At 40.2% G+C, this 14,415-nt stretch overlaps 1 protein-coding gene and 1 long non-coding RNA gene across 2 annotated transcripts in view; one reads left to right on the top strand and one right to left on the bottom strand.

Annotated features, from left to right (window-relative positions):
• LOC309702163 (uncharacterized protein) overlaps positions 1-14,415 on the bottom strand; it is an 854,297-nt gene that overhangs the window by 159,669 nt on the left and 680,213 nt on the right. The window lies entirely within an intron of this gene.
• On the top strand, positions 3,483-12,360 carry LOC309702502. Its single transcript, XR_014275564.1, has 4 exons — positions 3,483-3,541; positions 5,505-5,610; positions 9,605-10,957; positions 11,283-12,360. It is a non-coding gene; the product is annotated as an uncharacterized lncRNA (long non-coding RNA).

The raw sequence follows: 14,415 nt of genomic DNA, 5'->3' as shown, positions 1-14,415 counted from the left end.
ATGTAGAAAAAATGTTATGTATAGTTTACAAATGACAAAATGTTCACATAAAATCATGACAGCATTTGTATAATATCACCCACTACTAGCATTCTGTAATTTACTGTCTCTTTTGAAAACTTATCACTTATCACATGGAGAAACCTTTGGAATGCAAGCATGCTGATCCACACAGGTATGCACACAGGTGTACACATGGGTATTCACAGACGCGGACTACAGCTTTCTTGGCTGCTGCCTCAAAGCACACTGTGCGCTGTCTATCCTGCGTGCTGCACAATATCGTTTATTATTTAGTAACTATTGATATCTATGGCTAGCTAGTTTATTGTGATGGTGCTTTTTTTTTTCTATTATTATGTTGCTCTTTGTTGTTTGCTGTCTCCTCTGTTTGTTTGTTTTTCTCCATACAGGTGACCCAGGAGTTTTTTTTTTGTTGTTTGTTTTTTTTTCTCTCTTCCCCCCTTCTCACCGTCTCTTCCCCCCTTTGGTTTTCTTTCTTTCTCTCCCCCTCTTTCTTTCATTCTTTCCCCCTGTCCTGTCCCACAGTTATGTCTGTCCCGTTTGCAACTGAAAATAAAATAAATTCATAATTATAATAAAGGTCAATCAAATGGACCAATATGGCAAGGCCATGATGATCCACTTGGTAAAATAAATCCGCTTGCCATCTTTCTTGGCCTCAAGACAACAATTCTGATGGCTATAGATCCAAACGGGACAAAAAAAAAAAAAATAAAGTAGTCTCAGAATAGTGAATTAAACCAACATTTATTGTTGATTTTTTTTTTAACAAGAAAAACATTTTTCAACTGAATAAAAACAATGCCAATAACCAAAATAAATAGAAGCGTACATGAAAACTACACAGTCCTTCACCTTTCTGTCTGATTTTTTTAAGGAAAACAGTTTTTCATTCCACTAAAAACAGGACAAACCCACCAGCATGAACATTAAATAAACTATTACAATTGTAAAACAAAACTCATTTACAAAATGTAATAATTATCAGTGGGTCCCAGGAAATAGAATGTGACATGGGATTTAGATTTCCGTTACCAGGATGGTCGGGTTCAGCGTAGTCTTTATCACCACCTGTCAAAGACACATCATCAATATTCATGTTTGCTCAGGTTATTCACTTGTTCACATCTGTCTGAGATCATTCATACTGTTGTATGGATGTGTGTACAGTATGTATATAATTATCAGCTATGTAAAAGATATTATCATCTCTGTTCTTACCTAGTTGGAAGTCCTCCATTCAAACTCAGAGAGCCGCTGGAGGAAGGTGGTGATCCGAGGGCTGATTCTTGTAACCTTCCTCTTTACGACACGACCTGTCTTGCGGCTTGTACCAAGTTTTGCAGGGCATTTTGTTCCCATGTCTGGATTGATCCTCACAAAGAACCTTTTAACGGAAAAAAGGCTGCTTTAATTTCAAAATTAAAACATACGTTACAGCAATCACCTATATGTTTCTGCAACTGTAAAAAGAGAAGGAGAAAAAAAAAAGAAGAGAAAAAAGGAAAAAAAAAAAAGAAAAGAAAGAAAACTTATCACTACATAAACAGCACAAGACTTAAGAGTATTTAACAAGAGCATTTTTCCCTGGTTTTACTACCACACTGGGGCACATGTTCACCAAAACGCAGCAAACCTTTGCCATCTTATCCAGGAAGGTCACCTTTTTACCCTCACATGGAAGAAGTAATCTGATTGGCATGGTGGTATGTAGCATGTAGTTTGAAGCAGGGATTTCGTAGTGCCCCATGTGTAGTGTTGGAACCCAGTCAGGATTTGTTTCATTCATTTCATAGGCTGGTTTGTTGCAATAATGCCAAATAATTAGCAACTCTATAAATAGAAGGTAGTTCTGCATGTTTGTTCTAAGTTTGTGCTATGATCTCAGAGCGCATTGAAAATAAAATTAACAGGCTATAAAGAATAATATGAACTTATTTAGAACTTACCTGAATGAAAATACTGGAGCACACCAACAGATATCTGTGGCTGGTAGAGAACTGAATATCAGCTCGTCTCGCAGCTGCTATCCAGGCTAGACGCCTTCTTTTGGTAACATCCAACACATAAGCTCCCTCATGATGTTTCCAGGTGAGGAAACAATGAAAAGAGAGCCTGTTTTCAAGCTTATTCCTTTGTCGGTAGTGCAATCTAACATTACAACCGACCACACAGCAAGCATTTGTTTGGCCTGCTAATATGGCGCCTTGACCAAAAATCCTGGCTACGCCCCATCCCGTAAGATCACGCTCCAGAGCCCTATTAACGTACGGATCTAGAAAGAAGACGCTGCATTTTTAACTCTGAGGGAGATGGAGAATGAGCCTATTTCCAAAACAGTGGAGTGTGTTCCTTTAAGTACTAAATTGTATATATTGTCAAAAACTAAAGTGTACATAGCAGTTGTTGTATCTTGTTTACTGTATCACTGACAGATAATTTCAAAGTCAATGAACGCTACATTATAGTGAGATATTGTGTAATGTGAAATACTGTAAGCAAATAAATAAACAACCTAATTCGTGATAGACCTTTGACTCTGTTTTGTTTGAATCCAACTGTTTTTTGCAGATGTGCATAAAACATGTTACTTTTAGTATTGTTATCATTATCATCATTATTGCACTAAATATATTTTAAATAAAGGATACTTTGATATACATTCTACTGTAAGGTTGGAAATGTATTTTCTTCACCCTAAAATATGTTTTGAAATGTATTTTGGTTTGAAAGAAATATATTTTCAATTTCAAAAATATATTTTTTTGGAGCATCACAAATACAAAATATATTTACCATATATTTGAAATATATTTTGGCCAGGAAAAATGTATTTTTTTACCGTATGGGTTTGCTGCTGCTGACTTTGAAAATCACACCAAACATGGAATCAAATATATCGACTCAGCTTAGACTACAGAGAAGCTCGGCTCACAAAACTCAACACAAAAGGCTTTTTAAAGACAACAATCACTTTGACAGACACACAAACACGACTGAGTACAGAGGAGCTGCTGGTTTGAAGCCACAGAAATGTTCAAATGTTTAAACACACTGCAGCGTTGCAGCCGTGATGCATTTGTGCTGCTAAGGCCACACACATCAGCTGCCTTACATTTTAGTACCAGTTCATCTCTGACCATGGCAGCACAGTCTTTCCAGTACAGTGATGTTGGTGGGGACAGTGGGGACTGATTGTTCATTGGCTGTAAGCCGGTCACATGGACGTTTAACTGGTGCTTTGATTGCTCTGTAGTCTGTTGTGCCTGTGAGCTGACACATGTTTGTGTTTCAAACAAGAAAACCAGCAGAAATAAATCATCTTTGGACAACATGACAGAGATTAGTGAGTTTCCAACTTGCACTTGAATGCAGCACAGACAGATTCTGATGTTCGTGGTTGTAAACGTGTCCTCAAACGCCGCTCTGACTTTTTCCTTCCTGCTCAAAGTTCCTCTTTCTGAACTTGGTGTTTGTGCCTGACGCTGATCGTCTCCGTGTGGAGCTCCGTGTGAAGGTAACGTTAGCAGTGTGTAATGTTTCCTGGCTAACATCAGCTGTGTGCAGCTCAGTTCCAGCACAAATCTGCCGCTCCATAGTTCACGGTAACGGACTCATGAGGTCGACCGTTAAACGCTCTCCCGCCATTTTGTCTGTGTGCGCGGATGTGTACGTTTTTGTTACCACTGTCATCTCATCAATAGCCTATTTGTAAAAGATCTCTGTTCATAGTTTAGTTGGATTTTAAAACTCTGTAGTTGGACAGTTTTATTTTGGACTGATGCTAAAATTCTTGCTGATTGTTTCTGTCGAGGTTTTGTACTTGACATCCGCCATTTTGGATGTGATAAGCTGTAGAGAGTGCGTCCAAAAAGAGAAACCAGAAAGAGAACCTGTTTTATTAATAACCTCTTGCAAATAGAAGAATATGAAAAAAACAACAACAACAAATAGGATAAAACCTTTAAATTACTTGAATTTCTAAAATCACCATCATCTGTTAACACAAATTTGATCATTTCAAATTTTTGTTTTCATTTTCTCTTCCCAGTTACTTCTTTCTCATTCTCTTCATTCTCCTTGTCACCTTACGTCTCACTCCTTAACTGAAGTTATAGTTCTAACATAAGAAGTCCCACCAACGTCCTTTATTTAATCTCTGTGTTGTCACAGTTATTATCATCAGATCAGACATGAGACCCAGACAACAACATAAGTTTACAAGCTAACATCATGTCAGCTAACATTAGACGATAGCATCATAAACTTTAAATTACTTTGCCTCTGATCAACAGTTTGATTACATTCTCACATCACAAGTTTATTTGCTAAGTGTGAGTCCGCCCACATTAGATCCACTTTTCAGCAGGTGGAATAATTTGTAGTATATAGGTAATACATCAACAATGCTGCCGTGGCTAAGTTAGGAATATTTATAATGTCATTTCCAAAACTTGCATATGATCTGCAATTTGTAGCAGATCTACTGACTGTCACAGAGCAGCTGGAGCAGTCTCGAATGCAGGTCAGTCCACTGCTGCCCCCTGTGGCCAAGTGCCATAGCTACTGCTGGATGAACTCGTGACACATCTGCACCTGTTTCTATGAACACATTGAGTCTGAGTGGCTGCACTTACACTGGTGCATTCAACATATTGAAAGATAGCAGCAATGTGGATTGTCAAGACTCAAACCAACCGTTGAGCAAAGACAGCAGATCACTTGTTTCTGTTTGTTATACAGCCAGATTTACTCGTGACACACATGTGCAGCTGCTTTATCACCTATTCTGAATTTGTTTCAAGCACAATACATTTGTTACACATGTTGGGATATTGTGTTTGTTTTAAATGTTATATACCTGTGTGGTATGTGACTTGTGTTGCCATGACGCCAGGTCTCTCTTGGAAATGAGATTTTTAATCTCAATGAGATTTTTTTTTTACCTGGATAAATAAAGGACTAATTTGTAACTTTCAGTGTTTTCCGGTCTTCCAAAGGAAAAAAAACCTTCAACTACATGACATGCAGTTGTGTATTTGTTTTCACCTTATCATACACTTGAAGTTTTACAAATCACCACTTCTTTAGTGAATATCATTTCAGTCTCAGACAACCTCGTTTCTCTTACAGAGGTTGAATGCACCTTCTGCGGATGGCGGTACCACACAGTGTGCGTGGACTTCCCCTGCACAGAAGGCAACTACAAATGCTGTGAATGCTAAATAAACAGAAACAAATGATCCCTGTTGTCTTTGCTTGATGATTTGTTTGAGTCTTGACAATCCACATTGCTGGCGTTGCATCTTTCAATGGCAGCAATGGCAGGTATCAGTGCTCAAACCTGTTGTGTTTGTTTCCAACAAGTTGCCCACCTCGGGAAACAAAAATGTGTTCTTTTACTTGTCAGATGAACATATGAGACACTTTGACTCTTCAGTGCAGTGTGGAGCCTAACAAAGATCTGTTTTGTGTCCCAGCTGATCAGCAGGAGGAGGAGAGTCTGACGGAGCAGCAGAGGAACATTTTCAGCTACTTGGACTCAGCTCAGCCACTACAGAGGAAACAATGAGCTCAACACAGAAGGTGACAGACAGAGCAGGACCATATGACCAAAGATATTTATCACCATATACATTTGAACATTTGCCATAACGATGTAGCTGACGATAGAATTGACACCAGACAAAATACTTTACAGCTGCACAACTTTATTAAAAAGCCATCAATGTATTTTCACTGAAACAAGCAGCTGTTGTTTATGTGCATTAAAGTTATATAAAAATGTAACCGTGCAAATGCAAATGCAAATTCCTCGCTGACAGTTTAACCAAAAGGCGTTTCCAGTGGAAACTGGCCGACACATCCTGAGCATAACCATGTATAATATCCACTAAACTTCAGAAGAGGTTATACAGTCGTGGCCAAAAGGTTTGAGAATTGCGTAAATATTGGAACCTGGAGAAGTTGCTGCTTAAGTTTTTATAATAGCATTTTGCCTGCACTCCAGAATGTTATGAGGAGTAATCAGATGAACTGCATCGTCCTTCTTTGCCATGAAAACGAACTTAATCCCCAAAACGCCTTACCACTGCATAGGGCTGCCACAAACGATTATTTTGATAGTCGACTAGTCACCGATTATTTTTGCGATTAGTCGACTAATCAGATCATCATCCATTGGACGTAAAACGTACAGCTTATTGCACCAGCAGCATCTGCTCTTATATAACTATCATTAGCTTACAGCTTTAAGTGTTTAAGGTATGTGCTAACTAAAAATAAAGACAAGATGGTAGTTTATTAAATTTTAATTAAATGTGCAGATTGTTTTGGTGAAGTTTAATAAACTCAGCCGAATTACTCAGGAACAAATAAAATACTGAAAAAAGCCAAACAATAACATTTTTAAGTTTATCTAAGTGACTTATATATCATGTTTAACCTGAGTAGGGCGGTGGGTTTGAAAACGATCTGCCGGGAGTCCGGTGCTCTCATGGCCCCCGGCTAGCTATCGAGCTAGTGGGTAACAGACTTCTCCGAAAACGTCGGAGCGCTTTTGAAAATATGTGATGTCTTGATAAACTGAGCCGATATTTGAGGTTTACACAGCTACATTCTCGCCTGAAAATATGTTAAACGTTTATTTTGTGACCCAGAAAGAATAATAAGAGTAATATTAAAACTAACTAGCTGCCGCTATTGTTGGAAACTGCGCTGGGCCGCGCTATGAATTCTGGGACAGAGCTTCTTCTTCTTCGGGGTTTAACGGCAGCTGGCATCCTTGTACATGCAGTGCTGCCATCTTCTGTTTCAGTCCGTTATTACACTCTTAAATCCTGCTACTTATTCCTGCTTTTGGGATCTTACAAAGCTTCAAACGACGCGTCGACTATTAAATCGTAATCGTGACTAGTCGACTAATCGTGGCAGCCCTACCACTGCATTTCATTGCTGTCATCAAAGGACCTGCTGAGACCATTTCAGTGATCGTCTTCTTAACTCAGGTGAGAATGTTGGCGAGCACGAGGCTGGAGATCATCATGGCTGTATCCCGATTCAGGTTCTGCAGCTTTAAAGTCCTCAAGGGCCGCGTACTCAAAGACCGCTATCATCATCGTCCTTCTTTTTATAATACAGATTTGTACTTTATTTCAAATTGAACCTTTAAAGGGGCATTTCTGGACTTTTAAATACCAGTAATGTACTTTTAAGGGAACATTTAAAAAAAATGTTCCTATAGGTACAAAAATGTTCTTCTCTCGTACCTCTATTTCTGAGAGTGTATCATGTAACACTATAGATCAACTTAGCTCAGAATATATAAAGCATATAAACAGTTACAGCAATATGATGCAACAAACACAGCAGCTACTGATCCAAAATACTCAAAGCTTCATAGAACTGAAACCAACATTTATTTTAGCTCCATCCTGCTGCTGATACAGACTTTAGGTTTCTGAACATTAAACTTGTTGCTGCCTTTCATAGTGTGTAACTTGAAGGCCCTGAGTACTCTGAGTACTTTCTCCCACACTGGAAACACTGGGATGATCACATTATTTGAACATTACCTAATAAGACTGATTCAGCACAGACAGTTATGTTAAACTTTCCTAGCAGTCCTTCACAAACAGGGAACAGTCTGTCTATTCTCTCCATCTGTCAGCTGCTGCTGGCTCTTCCTCCTCCTCTTCCTCACACACTGCTGAGTTTGTCCTGGTGGATCATCAGGGCTGCAAAGCCTCACAGATGATGTGCAGCAGTGGCTCCCTCAGTCTGTCCTCACTCTGGACACTTGCAGTCGTCACACATGGAAATCAAATGTGTGATAAGCTGCAGGATTCAAACACAAGTGTAACTTATAAACACATGTTCATACTTTTATTCCACAATCAGAGAGAAAGAAACAGAGAGAGAGTGCAGGACAGACAGACAGGTGACAGTCTCAGGTGTACACACTGCTACACAACAGCAGCAGAGAAGCAGGATTTAGTGTTTGTGTTATTACGAGTGTAAACAAGAAGAGTTCCAGATGGTGCAGTGGACACATGTGTGACTGCTGTGATTAAAGCATCTTTCTTTCAGCTTAACGAGTGAACCGTCAGCTCGTTCAAACACACGTTAAAGTGCGTTTGGCTCGACACCACCGAACAGAGGCAGCAATATAACACAGCTAACATTAACAGTGCAGTGAATCCTGCTTGTGCCGTGATGTTCAGGACTGCAAACCGAGCAGCATCACTGACTTTCAGCTTGTTGTGTTTGTGGATATATGACTGACTTTAATTATCCACAAAATCATCACATTCTCTGTCAGATTAAGGTCGACTATTGAACGGCGTATATTTTAAAGGCTTTAAAACCAAGTTAACGCTGAAAGTACAAACATCACTAATGTCACATAACTCTGCCGACAAGGCATAGCTATGGCTATGAAATGCTCTTTGTGTATCACTTCTTCATTATGAAAGATGTCATTAATGCACTAGTAATGTCTCATCTGGAGTATTGTTCAATCATTTGGTCAGCAGCTAATAAGACAGATCTTAACAGACTTCAGTTAGTCCAGAATAAGGCGTCCAGATTAGTGTGAAGATGTTCATACTATACTAATATTGATAAAATGCATAATAACCTTTCTTGGCTTCCTGTACAGGCTAAAATATTCTATGGCTTACTTGTAGTTCTAAAGAAAGCAATTCTGTTAAACACACCACATTTATTCTGCTCAGCTGCAGTATCCAGATGAAATACATCATCATATTACACAGTTTTCAACAAGCTGCAATTTAGTAAATGCTCGAGTTAAAAGTAACGTTTTGTAAAACTGTTACATTTAGAGCAACTTTTAAGTGGAATAAGTTGCCTTAAAAAATTAGAGAATTATTCAAAACTTCAATGAACACTTAAAAGCCGATTTACAGAGCTTTTAGTTGTTGTAAATATTGTAAGACATGATTTGTTTTTGAAATTTGTGTAATGTGCCTCAATGTTATTGATATTATTATTATTATTATTGATTGCTTATATTTGAACAATTGTGAAACCTCACTGTGGATGTAAGAATGAAATTATGTGGATATCTTGAATCCACTTTATTGTGTAATATTTTATGGGAGTATTTGACGGAAGACGAGCAACATCTGTTGTGGAAGCTAACGGGGTTCCTTTAGAATAAACAAACATAGGATTTATTATCACTGAATAATTCTGTATAAATCTATACAAATTATAGAAATATGTAATAGGAACCAACAAAATAATCTAAATTATAAAATAATGTGTGTGTGTGTGTGTGTGTGTGTGTGTGTGTGTGTGTGTGTGTGTGTGTGTGTGTGTGTGTGTGTGTGTGTGTGTGTGTATGATTTTAGTGTTTGAACAGTCATGAATTATCTTTAACAGCAGGTTGGATGTAATGTGTTAGAACTACCAGCAGGTGGGGATAAGAGACCTTTAAGGTGTTTGGTGCCACGCTCCACCTTCAGGTTTAAAACTAGTGTTAATGGAGTTTGAAGGTTGAGTTTGTTCCACGACTGCATTTCACTCACTGCCTCTGTTTGTATCTCTGTCACTGCAGGACCAACATGGAGCCAGAAGTCAGCGCTCTCAGGAGGCCGACAAACCTCACAGAAGAAAGGGAGAGAAAAAACACACCTGTGACGAGTGTGGGAAGGGTTTTACTGTGAGGGCTAAACTAAAACAGCATCAGGTCATCCACACTGGAGAGAGACCGTTCAGCTGTGACTTGTGTGGAAAGTCTTTTTCCTTGAAGGGTTACCTAAAAACACACCAACTCATCCACAGTGGAGTTAAAGCGTACAGCTGTGATCAGTGTGGCAGAGCTTTTACTCAAAGTAGCAACTTACAGAGTCATCTAGTTACCCACTCTGGAATTAAGCCATACAGCTGTGATCAGTGTGGCAGAGCTTTTACTCAAAGTAGCCACTTACAGAGTCATCTAGTTACCCACTCTGGAATTAAGCCATACAGCTGTGACGAGTGTGGGAAGGGTTTTACTGTGAGGGCTAAACTAAAACGGCATCAGGTCATCCACACTGGAGAGAGACCGTTCAGCTGTGACTTGTGTGGAAATTCTTTTTCCAGGAAGGGTTACCTAAAAAAACACCAACTCATCCACAGTGGAGTTAAAGCGTACAGCTGTGATCAGTGTGGCAGAGCTTTTACTCAAAGTAGCCACTTACAGAGTCATCTAGTTACCCACTCTGGAATTAAGCCATACAGCTGTGATCAGTGTGGCAGAGCTTTTACTCACAGTAGCAGCTTACAGAGTCATCTAGTTACCCACTCTGGAATTAAGCCATACAGCTGTGACGAGTGTGGGAAGGGTTTTACTGTGAGGGCTAAACTAAAACGGCATCAGGTCATCCACACTGGAGAGAGACCGTTCAGCTGTGACTTGTGTGGAAATTCTTTTTCCAGGAAGGGTTACCTAAAAAAACACCAACTCATCCACAGTGGAGTTAAAGCGTACAGCTGTGATCAGTGTGGCAGAGCTTTTACTCAAAGTAGCCACTTACAGAGTCATCTAGTTACCCACTCTGGAATTAAGCCATACAGCTGTGATCAGTGTGGCAGAGCTTTTACTCACAGTAGCAGCTTACAGAGTCATCTAGTTACCCACTCTGGAATTAAGCCATACAGCTGTGACATCTGTGGAAAAACTTTCAGCCAGAGAGGGCACCAAAATACACACCTACGCATTCACAACAGACATGATGTGTACTGCTGTGAACAGTGTGGCAAAGAGTTTATAACTCACACAGACTTACAACGACACATGTTTACCCACACTGAGGAGAGACCTTATCAATGTGACCTGTGTGAGAAGACTTTTAAATCTCCACGTCACCTGAGACAACACCAACAGATCCACACCAGAAAGAGACTCTACAAGTGCAGCTACTGTGAGGTATGTATTTATATTGTTATCTTGTCATTTTAGCCTGACTGTTTGGAACAACTCTGCTCATTAAACTGTGTTAGCATGTTAGCAATTCTACTGCATGGAAAAGCAGCTCTGAGTGATTATTCAGATTTTCCTTTCAGTTATAATTTTAGTATTACTGTAGTATTATGGTGGTAGTATTGTAGTTATTGCAGCCCAGTAAACTGAGTGTGTTAACTGAAACAGTCAAATGTAGTTGGACGTCTGCAGAGATGCTCTTTATTTCAGGCGACGTTCAGGATACAAATGTTGAAGGACTGACTTACACTGTCTTTGTGTCTTTGTTTAGAAGCAGAGCGACACAGATGGATCCAGTTCTCAACCCTGTCATCACTGTGGTGGTGGGAAAGACTTTCATTGTGACCTCTGTGGAAAAACTTTCAGTCGGCAAAAGACCCTAAAAGTACATCAACATAGACACACTGGAGACAAACTGAAATACTGCAAAGAATGTGGGAGAAGCTTCACCACACCAAGAGATTTAAAACAACATGAACTGATTCACAGTGGGGTTAAAAAGCACCTCTGTGATCAGTGTGGGTCATCCTTCACCACTGAAAGTCAGCTTAAATCACACAAACGAGTCCACACAGGAGAGAAACCACACAAGTGCAGACATTGTGACAGAAGCTTCTCACAGTCAGGTCATCGTAACATTCATGAACGTACACACATGGAAGGAAACTACAGCTGTGACCAGTGTGACAAGAGCTTCAGGAATCTCAGTTCATACTCTGCACACAAACGATCCCACGTTACTAATAAACTGTTTCACTGTTACCAATGTGCCCAAACATTCACCTCATTGTCTGCTCTGTGCAAACATCAGCGCGATCACTCAGGGCTGAAATCACTCCCATCACTGGATCACAGTGAATCTGAAGACACAGAAAGATCCTCTGGTTTCTGTGTCAGACTCAAAAAGCTTGAGATCAGGCTCCACAGAGTTCAGATAGAATCATTTAAACTTGTGTTGAACTGAACTGGTTGCTGGGCTGAACTTCTACATAATACAGATCTACATGGGATCTTCTTTTCTGTTGTTTTACTGAGTCAGTTTTGTCCTTTTTTCTCTGTCCTGGTTTTGCTCGTCTGTAAATGATTGAAACTCAGTCAAATAGTTCATTGTTCTCCAGCAAAACGTTTTGGAAACTCATGTTTAACCTTTAAAACTCTGACATGTTTTAGCACACAAGGCTTCATCGGGGAGTTCACTCATGATTGGACCATGAGAACAAAGGTTTTTAGTTCTTTCAAAGAGAGTCTTGGAGATGTTTGATGTTTCTGTTTTTTCTACATAAAGGAATAAACTATTTTTCTTGCTTCATGTAGTGTGGAAGTTTTTAATGTTTCTTCATCTGTGATGTTCTTGAATGTGTTCACGTGAAGATGATATAAATAAACTCTTGTCAGAGATTTACAGTTATCAAACAGGTGAATAAACAACACTGAGACACTTGGAGACGGTTAACGTGCTGCACGGGTGAGGGCTCAGAGAGGACTCACACCGAGCTGCAGTAGTCGTTTATTATTTATAGCAGGGTGAAACAAGCATAGCAGTTTCCTCTAATTTTGAATATATGTGTGTGTGTGTCTGTGTGTCTAAGTTCGTATAAATATCATAGGGTGAACTTCCTCTTTCTATAAACAGAGCGAGTAGTACATTTTGTTCTTTTCCTATTAAGAGTAAAATATGAACATATACTTTAATGCAACATAAAACTCATAAAAGCGTTTCTTCTTTAACATCCCCTCCTGATGTTAATATTTTTCACTTAATCATACTTTATTATCAGCCAACAATCACTTGATTATAACATTTTCAATTGTAGCATCATTCAGTATGTGTGTGTGTGTTTCTATACTAAATCTTCTTCATCCGGTTCATCTTCTAGTGGCAGTCCAACATAGGTAATTACTGTGGCCTGTACCATTTTGTCAATCATGGATCTTATGCATGGTAGGATACATGTAGAAAACAAGCACAATAATAGAAGCAGAACTCCTATCAGTACGAGTCCTTTTATCACGAGGGTCTTCCAGCTGCCACTCAGCAGCCAGGTCAGCCAGTCCTCATTGTTCGTGACATAGTCTTGTTGCTGCGCATTACTCAGTTGTCGCAACTTGTCTAGGGCGGTGGTCATGGTCAAGGAGTGCACGTTGTCCGGGATATAGGTGCAACAAGTGGTGTTGAATAAGACACAGAGGCCCCCTCTCTCAGCGAGAATCATGTCCAGGGCGACCCTGTGTTGCATGACCACTATTCTGATCGCGTCGATTTCCTCATTCTGAGCCTTATTTATCTTTGTTGAGCTGTTCAGGAAAAGTCCAAATCGGTAGTCAAGAGTCTCAATTCTTAACGTGTTTTTTCCAGTTCCGACCCATGGGAACAGTGAGTGCAGGACCTTCTGTCTGGTGGTCCACAACTTGAACTCCGCTGGTACATCACTGCCCCAGATTGGGTCATGGGGTTGCACGTCATCAGTGTTCCTCTTGCGTCGTGGTTGGTTCTGATGGAATACTCTGAATGTGTGGTCTGACACTAAAATTAGGGCGCAGAGTCCGGTACAAGAAAAGCTCACAACTAAGACAAAACTGCTCCTGCAAGGAAAGCTCACTGTTATGCATGCAAGTCATCAAGATGACATCATCAAGATGGCGCTGGAGTGACGGCAGCCTTTCCAAGTAGCTCTGCAACACCGCACCTTTTTGTTAACTTTAACTTTTTAGACTAGGCTTTTCAAACTTTTTTTTCACCTTCCTCTACTTATACCTCTTAGATATAGCGATACAAGATGGATAATGCACTTTTTAAAACTTCTGGAACCAGTTCCTTCATCTATTCGAGAGCGGAGCTGCTGGCACTAAAAACAAAGGGACAGACCGGCATGCGACACAACATCCCGGCCGAGCTAAAGAGGAGCTACAGAGGCTGCAAAGCTGGAGCGAGGAGAGCGGATCACCGGAGGCGATTCAAACCATCAATCCCGACAGTGATCATGGGCAACGTGAACTCGTTACAGAATAAGATTGACGAACTGTGCGCTCTGAACAACCACAGACTATACCGTGAGTGCAGCTTGTTTATCTTCACGGAGACGTGGCTAACCGAGCTAACGCCGCAGGCTAACGTAGACCTATGCGGTTTCACACCCGTGAGAGCCGATAGGGACACGCAGGCCAGCGGAAAAAGCAGAGGTGGGGGACTCATTGTCTACGTTAACAACAGATACTGTAACCCTGGACACGTCTCCGTTAAAGTTTCGGTATGCCGTCCGGACCTGGAGCTGCTAGCTGTTAGCTTGCGGCCATATTATCTACCTCGGGAGTTCAGTCATGTGATCTGTGTGTGTGTTTACATCCCTCCGAGGGCCGACGCAACAGCTGCCTGTGAGAAAATACACACAGTCACAGCAAGACTT

Source organism: Aulonocara stuartgranti (genome assembly GCF_965226115.1).
Source record: "Aulonocara stuartgranti genome assembly, chromosome: 3".
Lineage (NCBI taxonomy): Eukaryota > Metazoa > Chordata > Actinopteri > Cichliformes > Cichlidae > Aulonocara > Aulonocara stuartgranti.
Note: the sequence above shows the minus strand (reverse complement) of the source record. Positions and strands in the feature narration are given on the sequence as shown.